The sequence below is a fragment of the Tauraco erythrolophus genome, chromosome 10 (assembly GCF_009769465.1).
Source record: "Tauraco erythrolophus isolate bTauEry1 chromosome 10, bTauEry1.pri, whole genome shotgun sequence".
NCBI lineage: Eukaryota > Metazoa > Chordata > Aves > Musophagiformes > Musophagidae > Tauraco > Tauraco erythrolophus.
Genome location: NC_141474.1, coordinates 29,441,954 through 29,457,240, shown reverse-complemented (window position 1 = coordinate 29,457,240; position 15,287 = coordinate 29,441,954). Strand labels below are relative to the sequence as shown.

Genomic DNA, 15,287 nt, shown 5'->3' with positions numbered 1-15,287 from the left:
ACTTCCACAAATTACAAACAGAATGAGCAAACCAGGTAGTAACACCTGTAACATACTGTGATGCTGGGCTTGCTCTTTGGGATTGCCTGTTCGAAGACTTTGAAAAAGAAACACACATGCAATATAAATTTTAATTTACAGTAAAATTGTAGCTGTATGGATTAGCTCTGCCTTTATCTTTTAGGTGTTACCCTTCCATGCAAGAAGCCTGTTTAATTGTCATATGTTAAGTATGCATTGTACATCTCGGCATCCTAACGGTGTGATGGTCTCGCCTTTTGTAAAGGTACTGGTGCTGTCTTTTCTGCATGTAGAACAAGTTGTCTCGCAGAGCGTGCCCTCATCTAGTTTGTTATCAGTTCATCTCATTTTCTAAGACTATATTTTAAATTATGTTGTTTTCAAACCTGGACAAAGCACAGACTCAGTCTAAGCTAACGCCTCATTTTTATTTATTTAAGTCCCATGCTGCCAACTTGACCCATTTTTTCCGTTCTGCCGACTGTTCAGATCTCTCAGATTAATTAGTCAGGGAAGGCACAGCTGATCCTGGAGCGAAATCCATACCCACACATTCTGCCTCTCTGTGTTCCAACGCTCTTGGTTTTTTCCCCGTTCTGGGACGTAGGCTGTTGGTATTACACTGCACTGTAATAGACCTGACTAGCCATTATCATTAGCAGTGGGTACCAGCTTAAAAACCCAGTCATCAAAGAACAAAAATGCTGGCAGCTAAACTGAGAAATCCAGCCAGGAGGAAAGCAACCCAGAGCATCAGCCAGACGGCTGCTACTCCCTGTACGGAAGAGGAGGACCGTGCAAGACAAGTCAGCTAAATGTTGTCTGACATTTAAAAACAACTGTTCTGTTGTGTTTGAGAATGTTGTTAAAAAAACCCGGCCCGATGCAAATTGCTGTCAGGACACCTCAGAATGACCACAAACAGGCTGAGTCCCCCTTTCCTCTGTGTGTGTACACATATATACATATATATATAGGCAGCCAGTTCTTTCATGTGTTGTATGAGGCCATGTCCCTTATTTATTAGCATCCTAGGATGTCTTTAAGCTTGCTTTCTCAAACCTTGGCAAATCCTGTTACACCTGAGATCCGTACTCGCCATTTGTATTCACATACTACTGAATTTAGTTTTTTTCTCCCCCCTCCCCCCCTTCTTTTTTTTCTTCAAAAATGTTAATAACTAGAGCATTAAATGCTGGCCTCCAGCAGGGCCTCTCCATATGTTTACAGCAAATGTTTCCTCCGTAGAGGGAGGATATATGTGTGTGAGAAAGCATGCAGATATAATGGGGCAGCTCCCGGATCCAGTCTCCCTGGGAGGCGAAACTCAGGCCCTTGAAAATGCTTATCAGTTCAAGTAATTCAGATGGAAACAGATTGGAACATTTCCTGATGCACCTTTCACCCATGGCGAGGAGAGGACTGCAAGCACGACGACCAGATCTTTCTCCCTCGTGATGCGTGAAGATTGGCCTAGCTCCTGGGGGAGCGCGGACCGTTCCGCCGCGTGGCACAAACCGCTTTGTCAGGCGAGTTGGGCTTCAAAGCCAGCCTGGCTCACTTGCCCTGCTCCACTCTTCTTTCAGTCCAAGTTTTGTGCATAAAACATGTTTCTTACCAAGCTATGCCTTGCTCCTCCTGTGAGCAGGTGGGAGGATGCAGAGCATCTGCCTTCAGTGTTCCTGGATGTCTTCCTTTGCTGCTGGCTGGTGCGGCGTGGAGGGCTGTGAGGTTACGTGGCTGCTGCCAGCCCTGAGCTGCAGCATCCCAGAAAATACCCCTTTCGTGTAGGAGGCAGGGTTAGAGACACTGTTGAAAGTGACTCTTGTAATGCAATTTCCATGGTTATCAGTTGGAACTGGGCATCGCTGTGTGCTTCCCTAGAGTTAGTGCTTTGTAGATTAACTGTTCAGGTAATAGCAAAGGCAGAGTTAATTGCGGTGGTTTTGAACTGAAAATAGCAAGTAATATTAATCAGTCATATCCCCCTTTTAGCTTGTAAATAATTCATAAGCTGACCCTTATTTTATAGTGGTATTCACAATAATGTACTTTGAAGGACTTATTTGTATTTAGTGTATGCTTGTCAGCTCCTTCACCTTCATGATTTGTTCTACTGTGGCTGTCACCCGACGGTGAAGGTATTGTTTCTGGTTCCTGCTCAGCAATTGAAATTTAAATGGGGAGAATCAAATAGAGTAACAAATAATATGCTTTGGTACACATTTTCATGAGGAATAATTGTTTGAACTAAAAGCTTTCAGGATTCATTAACTACTAGACATTTGTGGAAGTGCTATCAGAGCATTTATGAATAATGGAACATGAGTGACTATTGCACACTGAACTCTGCCCTTTTAGATTATGCAAATATTTGTGACCCTAATTGTGTATATTGTTACATCTCCTGAATTAACTCCTCACTGTTGCAAGGAGGGGAGTGGAAGCAACAAAATCCGGTTTTCTTCCTTTGTTGGTTTATAAGTAGTTGTAAAACCACAGAAAACAGTTATTAAAATTGAATGTTAAATATTAAAATTAAAAACATTTTTTTAAATTGGGAGAACCATACTTTTTCTGACTTTGCAGACTGGTATAGCTTAAATTTGTGTTGTCTGGCTTCAAGGTGGGGGAATAAACTGTGCAGCCTGTGCAGTGTGTAGGATGCATTAGTTGAAATTATTTGTTTGGAAAAGTTGTAAATGATGGAAAGTCCAGACCAAGATATGTACGCTGCACATGATGAAACATTTTATCAATGTGCCTTTGGGAAAGCTGCAGTAGTTAATACATTAGCCATAAGTTATGTAGGCCATTTCAAACAAGTTCAAGTAAAAATAACTCCATACTGTAAGATACCCACTTGTGTTCGCAAGTTTTTATATACGCTGAGGCAGAGAAGCTGCCTTAATGTTCCGAACACATTGAAAGATGAGGCGAAGTGTAACCCAAAGCTAGCAAAGCTTCAGACATGCCTTTGGCTGTATTTCTGTGTATCTGGGCTCTGCTGATACCTGTAGATAGTTTTATTTCATTTTTCTCCAGAAAATCTTCAAATTTACCTGGTTAGTAGTTTATAAAGGCTGTCCGGTCTTTGTTCTGGAGCTGTGTGGACTCGTTCTGCCAACTTGCCCCAGATTCTCCTAGGATTGGTTTCTGAGGATATTTTGCACCATATCTGGTGCATAGACAAATATTTTGGAGAAATTCAAGTAGTTTGAAGCTGAAGGAGAGGCAATGGAGCAGCTGAGAGGTGGTATAGAGATGATACCTCTTCCTTGTGTCCAGCCCAAAGGCATGCTCACTGTCTCCTTTGTAAGACTCACTGATAGTGATTGACAGCCTTTCTCTGCTGGAATCAATGGCAGATACTCTGGTGACTTCCATGGAAGAAAAAATGGGCCAGTCCTTTGGAAACTTGTGTTCTTTACAGGTAATCTGAAAAGTGTAACTAAGCTACTTGCATCATCTCTTGAATTACTGTCAGATGTTAACAATTAAATATTTTCTTTATATTAACAGCATCTTCCGTTTGTTTTCCCAAAACGGTCTCAGCCCTCTGTCCCTTCTTACTGTGTTGCTCCCTTTGGATTGGCCTGCAACTGTCTGTCAAGAGATTTCATTTTGCTCAGGGTGCACTGATTTTTGAGCCCGGTTCACTCAGTTGGCTTTATGGTTTGTGGTCTGCCGAGGGGCGTTCTGTCCTCTGCCCAGCCTAGCGTAACTCCAGCTCTGTGGATTATGCCTTTCTAAGCATTGTAGGGGTATCAGTGCTGCTCTGCTTGATGATGTTTGGTGGGAAGTACTGCGGTTACGACTGTTGCTTGCGATACCCATGGAGATGTGTTTTCACCTGTTCATTTTCCAGCTCGTGTTTCCTGGGAGTTCTAATGTGATAGACAGAGATTTTTGTTTGGTGAGGCTGACCAGTCACCGCTTTGTGTAATTGGAGCCTGGCTAAACAGTTGGTTAGCTTATTTTCCAGTGATTGTTTCCTGACTACTTTGATAGCTACCTTGTTATGTCTCAGTATTTAACGGTTTATGAAGCACGTGAAATTTTGTAATAACTTCAGGACTCATTTTCATAATATCAATTTGCCGTAGCTAGGTAACTATTCATTTTCATTTTATTGCTTTAATAATTGTTCTAGGAGGTGAATACCAGTAGCTTGGCAGGGCTAGTGGTGCATTAGCATCTGTTTCTGATTGAAGTGCGCGTCCTTCTGTCTGTTGGACCCTGTTCTTGTCTTGAGCCAGGGCCTGAGCAGCCTATGGAGGAAGCACATGTGGAAGTATAAATCTTTATTGAAAAGCTTGTTCTTATGTTTTGAAATGGAGTTGGGCACAGGTGAGAGCAGAGCTGTCATCTGTGTCATTGCCTGGGATTTTGCTCTTTGCTTCATGGACAGGTAGTTCCCCTTTTTTCTCCCTTCCATCGCTTCGAAAATCCGAATTTCGTTTAACAGCTTGGTGCTGCAGAACTGGCAGTGGACTCTGTGACACTGTTCTGAGATTTATTAGCTCCTGGAAATCATGTAACACTTCCAGTCTGAACTTACTTTCAACCCAAAGTCACTGGACCACGGTAAGCTTGCTTGCTAGGCTAAATGAACCTTCCAGTACCCTGTTTTTGTTTGCCAGGTGGGTGCTCCCAGTCAGGAATCAAACAGCTCTGCATGTCTGCTTTGATAAGCTACAAACCCAGTTATTTCTGTAAGGCTCGCAGCCTGCTAAGGAAGACAACCGCTTAATTTGACAGGATCTCGTTTTTATAAACTTGTGTTGATTGTCTTACAACTAAAGATGAACGTAATTCACTTCCTTAGATTAGCTAGAACCAATACTAGTTTGACAGGCCGATAAGCACTCATTCGTTGTATTTAAATTCTGACATAGCATTAGCTTTCTTTGAGTCTCCTGGAATGACAAGAGTATTCCAGATTTAATGAAAATAAACAATCTTTTTTGTTGCCTCCCCTCAGCCAGCTCTCTTAAACTCTGGAGTGCAGGTTACTTGCCTTAAAATGTCTAAATTTAGTAACTGCTGTTTAACAGCCTTGTGTTATTTGTCGAAATTAAAGTATTTTGTTACCTTTTGTTGTAGAATGGAAACTATTTTTGAGAACTTTCTATGTTATTACTGTCACTTTTAGCATATTTTAAAATGTCTTTAGTCTTTTATTTTGCTGCCTGGATAATTTCTTCTTCTATCATCTTGTTTGAATGTTGCTTTCAAGAGTTCCTACCCTGTATTTATTGCTATCAGCTTTACTTTTGGGTTTCTTCTCTTCTGTATATGTTGGGTTGTTTGTTGTTTTGTTTTTTTTAAAAAAAAACAAACTCAGTCTGCATTTTTATTGACTATGGAATGAGCATCAGATAAAACATTCTAGCCTTTAAGTTTGAGGCAATGATTTCTTCTAAGTAGTTTTCAAGCAAAATGTCCTGTATATGTTTTACTGGGTTAGCTGGCACAGGGCCAAGAACCACTTTATTATCAAAAACATGCTGAGGATGGCATATATGTTCAAGGGATGCTAATAACTATTTCATTATTATTAATTTTCCGGTGAAGTGATTTAGTAATGGACATTTACCACAAAGATAATTTAGCTGCTAAATTGTATCTAAATTATATGTGCACTTCCACTCTGTACACAGCCTATTAGCATTTCTGTTTGAAAACAGATAAGGTTGGGACACATTTTGTAAAGGAAAGCACATTAGAGAACAGAAATTAGTTTAGTTCTGTTTGTGACTCGGGGGGAAAAACCAACCACCAAATTTTGAATATTTTGTATCTTTTTTCTTTTCGATTTTCATTGTCTGACTTGATGTGTCTTTACCCCCCACATCACCTGAACTAGCAGAGCTGTTGCTGGTTCATCTTTGTGGGAGGGTTTCTTTGTGTGATCCATGGTTATGGATTAAGAGCTTTCAGTGCATTACAGATAGAGCAACGTCACTGAATACTTAGCAACAAGCTTTTTCTCTCAAGTGTTTTTAATGAAACAGAAGTTTCTTGTTGCCCTCTAGTAGGTTTTAATACTATTAAAAAGAAATCCCCTCCATTTCAGTTAATCAGATTTTATTTGCTACCCATGATAACACAAGCTTGCTAGTTTTGACAAGTTCAGAGGGAGACAAGACCTGAATGTTTAATTTCAAAAAGAAAGGAAAAATGTGTTTTGTGTGAGAAAACTTTCTTTGCGGTTCATAAAAACAAAAAGAGGGAGAAAATGGGTGCAGCAAATTTTCTTCCTTTTAACAGCTCATCTTAAAGTAGAATGCTTGCAAGTTTATACGCAATAGTGTGATTATATTTTCACAACAGTATAGTTTTGCTTCAAAACTTATTACGGAAATTTACTTTCTGGGGTTTTCTTTGCCTTTGTTTTGTTTTGTTTTTTTTTAAGACGTATAGCAAGAATATTGTTTGCCAAACACTAGGTTTTTTAACTATTTCCCTAAAGAGCAGCCTGGTAACTCACCAAGGATTACCGTACTGCTGACTTCAGAAAAAAAAATAGCACAAAGAAATTTATTTGCAACTCAGGCAGTGAAAGAAGAACAAATCCCAAGTGATTGTGGGAATTGCTGACACTGAATGGCCTGGAAACAACATGCTTTTTGGTGCATTTGGGGATTGGGCTGTTGCGTGATGCTGAGAGGCTCTTGGGTTTGAGGGTAGAGTGAGAGTCCCGTGGTATCATCTCCAGCGGGCAGGGGGGCACCACCATCTTGGCCAGGCGAGGGCTGCCCAGGAGGCATCTGCAGCAAAAGTTGAAATTGTCTCTGCCTTGAATGATTAATAGCTCAAGTCTCCCGGTCATCGTTTTTTAAAATTACACGTAGTTGGTAGTAGGTTTATATAGCAAGGACTTCTCTGATGCTTCTGATTTATATGACAAGCTTTCCTGTGTTTTAACATTTGCCAAACTGTGACCTTTTAGTCTGGCCTTCTCTGTGTGCAGTTGATATGTTTTTCAAGTGTTCTATTATTTGTTTACTACGTATATATTTTGGTTAAAATGAGTTAGAGACTGTTGGGAGAGCTCTATAAAAATGTCACAAGGGAATTGCCAGCTTTGCATTCGGTGGAGAGACTGGGTGATGTTTGCTACAGATTGAATAACCAGGTATAGAATTGGAATGGTGAAGAGAAATATTCAGTAGCTCCCTGCTCTGTAAATGAGGCTCAGCTCGTAGGGAAAGAAAATAGCCCAGGAATATATAAGTCTATATTATGCCATAAATACACAAGGGGGCTCAATTTTAAGGTTGTTCAGGAAATCTTGCTTGACAGTTGGCTTTGAATGTGCGATTTTCATAAACTTAATGCTCTTTTAGAACATTTAGTTCCTAAACTACTGTGTGTTTTCTAAAGTAGTGTATCATATACGTGCTTCGGGGGGAACCCGCAAGCAAGAAATGTGACATGCATTGAGCTCACATGAGGGCTGCTCTCGCAAGGTGCTGTTCTTGCTGATGGAGAAGTCTCAGTTGTGCTGAGGCTGGTATGTCCAAAGCAACACTGACGTGTGTAGGTCTCCCTGCAGGGAGAGGACCCATCGTGTGCTCCGTGATCGGACGTGGTTCCTTCTGAGCAGAGAAACCTCAGCACTGAATTTATTCAGGCAGGATGTTGTCCTTACAAGCCTCCGTTTTGTGAGCGGTATTGGGAGTGGAAAGTGGATGTGAAAGGGACTTGCTGTGTAGACCTTCAGTGGTGGCAGCAATTAGGAGGTTAGCATAGTCCAGCTGCTGCTGCTTCTAGCCCTGCTCCATCCAGGAGAGAAGTTTAAAAACCTTGTGTAGATGAAAGGTGGAGGCCTGGATCATCCTTATTCACATGAAGGCAGCAGTTTAAGACGCTCCTAATATGGCAGCTTTGGCAAGACGTGGCTGGGCAGAGCCCAGGGGTTCTGCATGCTCAGCGGTTGGCTCCAGCTCCCTGTCACGGAGTGTCTGTAGGCAGTGAACGAGGCCGATTTGTTTTCCAAGGCTCTGCAGTGACAGGTATGTTGGGCTGTGTCTGTGATAGCTGTAACTGTGTGGGTTGTTTAAGGGTGACCCTTTCCTCCCTTTATGGGTTTCCCTCACTTGTTAGCTGGAAGGGTGGTGAGGGGTGCTACCCTTCAAATCATGAATAATACAGAGTTCTGTTATCATAGAATAATATGGAATACCAAAAAAGTATTGCACCACCAAGAATTGTGTTATTGTGTCTTTTGAACGTAGGATTAGTGAATTGTCCAGATTTCTGACTTGCGTATTCAGTCCCTGAGGTCACATAGGTCTTGGCCACAAAGAGGATGTACAAACACATGTGGACACTTACATGTGTGTACAGGCATGTTTTGAAAAAGTAAGTGGTTGCTTCCCTTAACTACGGTAGAGTTTTTCTTCTCTCATATTCCTGCAGAGAAAAGTCATTTGCTTGTGATCCAGTTATGTGCAATGTAGTCTTACAAATGGTTGACTTCTTTATTCTGATTTTATTTATGTTGTTTTTTGTTTGTTTGTGTTTTTTTTTTTTTTTAAACTGGCATTTTGAAGCTGGATGCCAGTTGACATTCTGCATAGGGGAACAGGATCATCTGCCTTGTCAATATTTTACCCTGATGTATCTTGTTCAATGTAAGTTGAAATTAATTACCTTTTTCTTTCCTCCACAAAACCAATTACAGTTCTGTCATCTATTTAGGATTAATACTACTAAATGTATCCCTTTTTCCAGATAAATATTCCACTTAGTACACAGGTATTCTACTTGCCCTAGGCTTATGCATAGGCAGAAGTTGTATCAGTTTCAATTAAATCACTCCAGCCAATTGTTACAGAATTTTGTGTTTATGTCCTTAATTTGAATTAAATGCGGCTTTCATTGATGTAATTTAAATAATTTCCTACTGAACATAATTAAAATACTGTAAAATCAAGATTACAAATGTCTAGTCAAGTGGGTTTTTTTTCTGCACTGAGTTTTATAGTAAGATATTGATACTAGAGTCATTTAAACATTTTAAATGTGTTAAGACAGTGAAAGAGTGAGAACCTTTGGTGAAACTGAAAGATGATGGGGATGAGGGATCAGGAATCTACTCATTCAAGGAAAGATGCTCCTACCTGGGTTTTGAATACTTTGGGTATTTTGAGTGGACTGGCTTTATCGATGATGAGAAGGACAGGTTGACTATGTACTTTTCCTCTAACTCCACACCCCATCCCCTCCCTGACTTTGTGTTTGGTTATATTTTAGGGTAAAAATTTGGGAGGAGTGGGGTGATAGGAAAATAAAGCTAAGCAGCAGCCATTGAAACCAGACATGGATTTCAAGCTTCACTCGAGTCTGAGGGTGCTTGGCCTTTCTTAATAATAAGGGATATATATGCAAGTCCCAGGATTTGTCACTTCCAAGGGTATCGCAGCTTGACAGAACTGCTGCTAATTGTTATCCCCTTGTACTGTTGCCTGCTGTACTGTCTCACCCCAGGACCTCTTCTGGCCCTCAGAGATGCCTGAGCCTGAAGCAGGAATTTGTCCTGATTATGCAGTATTGATTCGTACAAGCAGGTAAAATGGAACATGCTGAAGGCTTTCACAAGGACTCACGTCTGTCAAACTCTGTGGGGTACTGGGGTTCATTCTGTTTTTATTTTGACTGAGTTTAAGTCTTTGATAGGTTCCCTTTTTGTTTTGAGCTCACTAAGTATGCGATTTGGCCCTCAGCCCTGAGTACTCTCCATTCAAGCGGTGTGTGTGGCTTTTACAGGGCTGCGATGTGAACTCCCCAGTAATTGGTCACACTTACCAATCTGGAAGATTTTTTTTTTCCTTCCTCCTCTCATAGTATGGATTGTCAGCCCTGGAGACTTTTTTTTTTGGTTTTAGTGTGGTCAAACAAGATGTGGGTTAAGTTTGCATGAAAGTAGCCATATATAAATTAGCCATCTGCTCCTAAAGCGATAAAAAGTGATCTAAATACTGCTGTGAAAACAAAAAATATTCTCTAATCTATGTACACATTGGAGAATACTTTTTTTTGACTCAAGAAAGCACTCAGCATGAACTCTATCTTACCCAAATACTCCAAGAGCTGGTGTTACACTGAACCATTCATGTGGCAAATTAAAAAGTCTGGTGGACAGATGATACGGTTCCGAGAACTCAATAAAACTTATTAGCTACAAGACTGATCTTTCTATTCCAGTGACATGCGTGCTGGTAGTTTCGCAACAGCAGGAATAATTAAGAAAAAAAAAAATTACAGTGTAAGTATTTTGAGGCTTCATTTTAATGGAGAAAAAGAATAATTTCTACCTCAATGTATGTGTGACTAAGTGGAAATCTCCCCTCCATTGCCTTCCCAAAAAGATGTGAGCTTCCTAATCGAAGTCATTCTTGTTAAGCTCAAATGGTGATGCAGGCATGCATATATATTAAGGTAAAACATTGAGAGGGCTGAAGTAAACAGGAGTGATTTGACTTGCATCATCAAGGATTTGAATTCATCAGTTTAATCTGGAAAAGAGCCTTGTTTCATGTAGATGTAATGGCCGCTGAGAAACACACCGCTGGTCTTCTCTGTGAGTTAGGTGATCTTATAAAAATTCTCCATAAGGTGGTTTAAAAACCAAGAGCAAGTGCTATCAGGCATCTCTTTGGTTCATGAACTGATTGGTGTTTGCTATCAATCCTCCAGGATAGGAAACAATAAGGAAAACATTCAAATCCAAGCATCCAAAGTAAGGCAGATCCTTGAATAAGAGTGGTTTTGAATATCGACGTAAGTATAGCAAGCAGCAATGTAGTAAATCACAATTACTCTTCAAGAGTGCTTGTCTGCCTCTTCTGCCAAGTTGTCTTCCATGTGGCCCAGAGGTACCAGTGACAGCTGAAGAAGTTATGCTCTCTTTCTTTCATTTTGAGGGTGTATTTGGAATTTCAGGCTAGGATAAGAGCACTGACTTAAGCACTAAAAGCAGACGAGGGTGTTTGCTTGGTCAGCCCCTGTCTGAGCAGCAAGACACATCTGTAAGGTTGGTAACTGAAACCACTATGTCACTTTCTGTGCCTTTTTCACAAGTGAATGTCAGATAACTCCTTGAAGTTGTGCTTTCAGGCTCTCTGTAGTGGAAACCCGCAGAGGCCGGCTGGCAGCCTTACAAGTATTAGAAGCATCTTCCTGTTTCTGAGGTAGTATCAAATCGTTTTAGCTCCATCTTTTTTTTTCAATTTTGGAGGGAGGAGAGTAGATCATCTGAACCAGAAATCTTACTGGATAGTTTTGTGATTGTGTATGGGAATGTCCTGGTTTTGACTGGGACAGAGTTAGCTTTTCTTTTTAGCAGCTAGAAGAGCTCTGTGTTTGTTTGCAGTATGCTTTTAGATCTTAGGGAAAAAAAGCTATTTTTTTTGTCATATTATGTAATATAGGTTTAGGCCTATGCTGGAGCACGTGCTTCTGCAGAAGTCAATTCAAAGCAGTTGTTGTTATTCGGTATAGGCCTTAAAATCAATAGTAATACAAACTCTAGGCAGAATGACTTTTATTTCCATTTACATGTGTGGCAGTGTTGGGCATACCAAGAGAAATTCTCATTGTACGTTAGTTCTATTTCAGCATTTTCATGCTGGCAGCACAGCGACACGTGTCCTTGGTCATCTTTTTCTTCCCTCTGAGCCAAGTAACTTAAAGAAACATTTTGTGCTAACGATGACCGTGCAGTAATAGTGACTGCAGTTCTGGTAGCATCAATTACACACATAAAATCACAACGTGGACTGTAACAAGTATTTGGGCATGTCCTTTTTGTTCTGTTTCCTTAGTTTTCTCCCCTTGTTTGCTTGTATTGCCTTTGGAAGGGTGTATTTCCTTCCTTTGACTAGCAGGGAGGGCCTTCATTGCTGGATGTGATTCTTTTTATAGTCAATTCTGCCCTTCAACAGAATTTGCAGATTAAGTAATTGCTGTGCACGTGGCATCAACTTCCTTTGTTACTACCCTGACAGGTTGTTTTTGGTTGACTTGACTTTGAAGTTAAGTTCTCATTTCTAAGAAATTTGTTGTGGTTTTTTTGGCTTTATTTCTTCTGCGTTTACGAAGCTTTCCATTCATATTCACTTCTTGTCACTGCCTTTGCACTGCCTGGTTAGAGAGAGATTTGGGGTGTTATAAATAATAAAACAGAATGAGACAGATCTATTCCTTGTTCAGTTCAGCAAAGCTCTTGGGAAGCAGCATTCTTATTAATTCTCATCTTTCTGCTGGTGACACGAGAGAGAATGGACATGCATGGTTAAGGGGATGGCATTGTGTTTTCATCGGGCTTGTCCCAGTGTGTGTTTGTGTTGGGCAGAGATTGGCATGAGTTTTCCAGCTCTTACCCAGGATCATTGTGGAAGCAGTTCATGTCTGTTAGTTGTGAACAGATGGTAATGCATTATTTTTGGCACAGGGAAGGAAAAGGAGACCTCACATTGCATATGAATAGACATCTCTGGGGACTGTCCTACCAAAATGAGGATGCAGAAGTAAAAGCAGAATGAAACTTACCTGGGGTTTCATGCCCCACTCTATGGGACCTCAGTCAGCCCTGGCTTTATCTGTTGCTTCTGGAAGTTCTTTAAACTTACGGTGGATGCAAACATAGTAGGGCTGATGAACGTATTTGTTTTAACTGGTCAAAAAGATATTACTGCGATTTTTGGAGTAGTATTAGAAATGGGTGGGTAGGTGGGCCAGCAAGTTGGGTGAGAGACATAAAGGTTAGCTTGACTATAGTAACATAATTTAAGTCGTTTGGATTTTTTTTTTATTAGCATGGTTGAGACTGTGTTGTATTTGCTGTCATGTCTAATTCTGAAGTCTGCATATGGGGAATCATAAGAAGATGCTACTGTGCTGAGGTCAGTGTGATAACTGCTAGAAAGAACACATTACAAACTGACCTGTGTTTAGTTTTTCTTAGGTGGTGTAGCAAGTGGCATCTTCAAGGAAGTGTTTGAAAGCAGTAGTGTGGTTCCTTAAGATTATGACAGCTTCTCTGGACATTAATGACTATATGTGGGGGGGGGGGGACGACGACAAAAAACAAACAAAAAAACCCCCCCAACACCAACAAACAAACAAAAAAAGTGGAAGTTCGTCCCTTGCTGCAATGTGAGAGGAGTGTGAGTTCATCAGTGGAGGGAGTGGAGGGAGGCACAGAGGGCTGATGTGCCAAAGTGCTGGTCAGGTCAGTTTTTCCTGTTGTTTGTACCAGTCCTTGGCTGCAGGCAGATAGCTGAAAAGGAGGTCTGCATCGATTCAAGGACAGTGAAAAGGATCCTGCAATGAGTGGGACGGATGAGACTCCAGACAAGACCCATACCTGTAAGCAGAGGGGAACCCAGGATGTGCCAGGTGCTATTTGGATGGGGAAAAATAGAAAAAGGTATCAGTCAAAAAATGAGGCAGGGACTACACGTGAGTAGTTGCTGTCTGACTGAGAAATGAGGTTGTGGGGAGTTCGGAGTAAAGATCGGAGTTTTGTTTTAGACATACAGACTCTGTGGTGAAAACCCAAACATCTGCAAGGAGCATCCAAGAAGCATACTGGTGGTTCTTCACCATAGGAAGCTTTGTGATTCCTCCATCCCCATACACGTGCCTCCCTTGCTCTATTTCCCACCCTATTCACTCACTGTCCAGCGTTCCGTCTAGCTCTCAGGCTGTGCGAGGATGACTATAGTACAGCTGCCTAATTACCTCCAAAATAAACTGCACAAAGCTTTATGGCAAGGAGCAAACCTAGGGATTTAAAGAACAAGAACAGGGGATTTGACAATGGAGTTGTTGAGTTGGTTGAGTGCTTGGAGGGCCACATCTTAGGAGGTGAGTGCAGCCATGGAGGAAAATCTGAGGAGCTGGGGAACTTTGAGATATAATACATCCTGAGTGAGATGTGCTACTGTAGGTTCCTGCCATCCAACACTGGACTCTGAGTACACGGTACTGATACCTGTGTGTGCTGGTTTTGTCTGGGATGGAGTTACTTTTCTTCATGGCATCTAGTACGGGGCTATATTTTGGGTTTGTGCCGAAAACAGTGTTGATGACACAGGGATATTTCCATTATTGCTGAGCAGTGCTTACGCAGAGCCAAGGCATTTTCTGCTTCTCACCCCACCCTACCAGCGAGCAGGCTGGGGGTGCACAAGAAGTTGGGAGGGGACACAGCTGGGACAGCTGACCCCAACTGACCAAAGGGATATTCTTTACCATATAACGTCATGCTTGGCATGTAAAGCTGGGGAGAGAAGAAGGAAGGGGGAAATGCTCGCAGTGATGACGTTTGTCTTCCCAAGTCACCATTACAGGTGATGGAGCCCTGCTTTCCTGGAGATGGCTGAACTCCTGCCTGCCAATGGGAAGGAGTGAAGGAATTCCTTGGTTTGCCTTGCTTGCATTCATGAATTTTGGTTTTCCTATTAATCTGTCTTTGTCTCAACCCGTGAGTTTTCTTTTAGTCTTCTGATTCTCTCCCCCATCCCACTGCGGGGGAGTGAGTGAACAGCTGTGTGGGGCTTAGTCGCCGTCTGGGATTAAGCCACGACACTGTGGAAGCAAAACTTGAACTAAGAAAACCAAGTATTAGAAACCTTCATTTTCTTTGTGTTTAATAACTTGCGTTTGTCTTCAAATGCCAATCATTTAAGTTCCCAACAGCATTCTCTCAGATTGAGGAATTAAGGATCCATGGGGGAAGTGGAAAGCTCTTTGTATTCTCATGGAGAGTCCAGCCCAGGCATTCAGGGCTGAGTGATTGCTCTCCAGCACAAAGCCTCGGAGATTCTGAGATGTGTGTGGTGCCTGGTTCCCTGTAGTTTCTTAGTTGTCTAGCTTTTAGTTTGTTTAAATAAAACTTGACTTGCAGCATGAGAAACTTGTTTCTTGGATGCATTTTCAATGAGCGCTTCTACAGTTGATGGGACCCAGGGTAGTTCAGTGTCTTCTGCTCAGTGCTGCTGATCCTTGTCAGAGATGAATGTTTGACAACGCTTAGTGATTTTAAAAACCATTGAAACGCTGATTACATCTTTTATTTTTAATTCTATTTTACAGTGGTAAGTTGGGTTTGTTTTGACTCGCTGCCACTTTGGCTTCGTGCTACGCATTCCTTCACAGAGCTGATAGGCCAGCAAATGCTTTCAGGTCAGATCAGACAGACTAAATGCTAAGACACAATTGTACGTGAGTGTCTGAGGAGGTCAGCTCTG

General features: G+C 41.4%; 1 protein-coding gene across 1 annotated transcript in view; it reads left to right on the top strand.

Annotated features, from left to right (window-relative positions):
* The window catches only part of LRP8 (LDL receptor related protein 8), a 195,162-nt gene that overhangs the window by 66,493 nt on the left and 113,382 nt on the right, over positions 1 to 15,287 (top strand). The gene's annotated exons all lie outside the window — the stretch shown is intronic.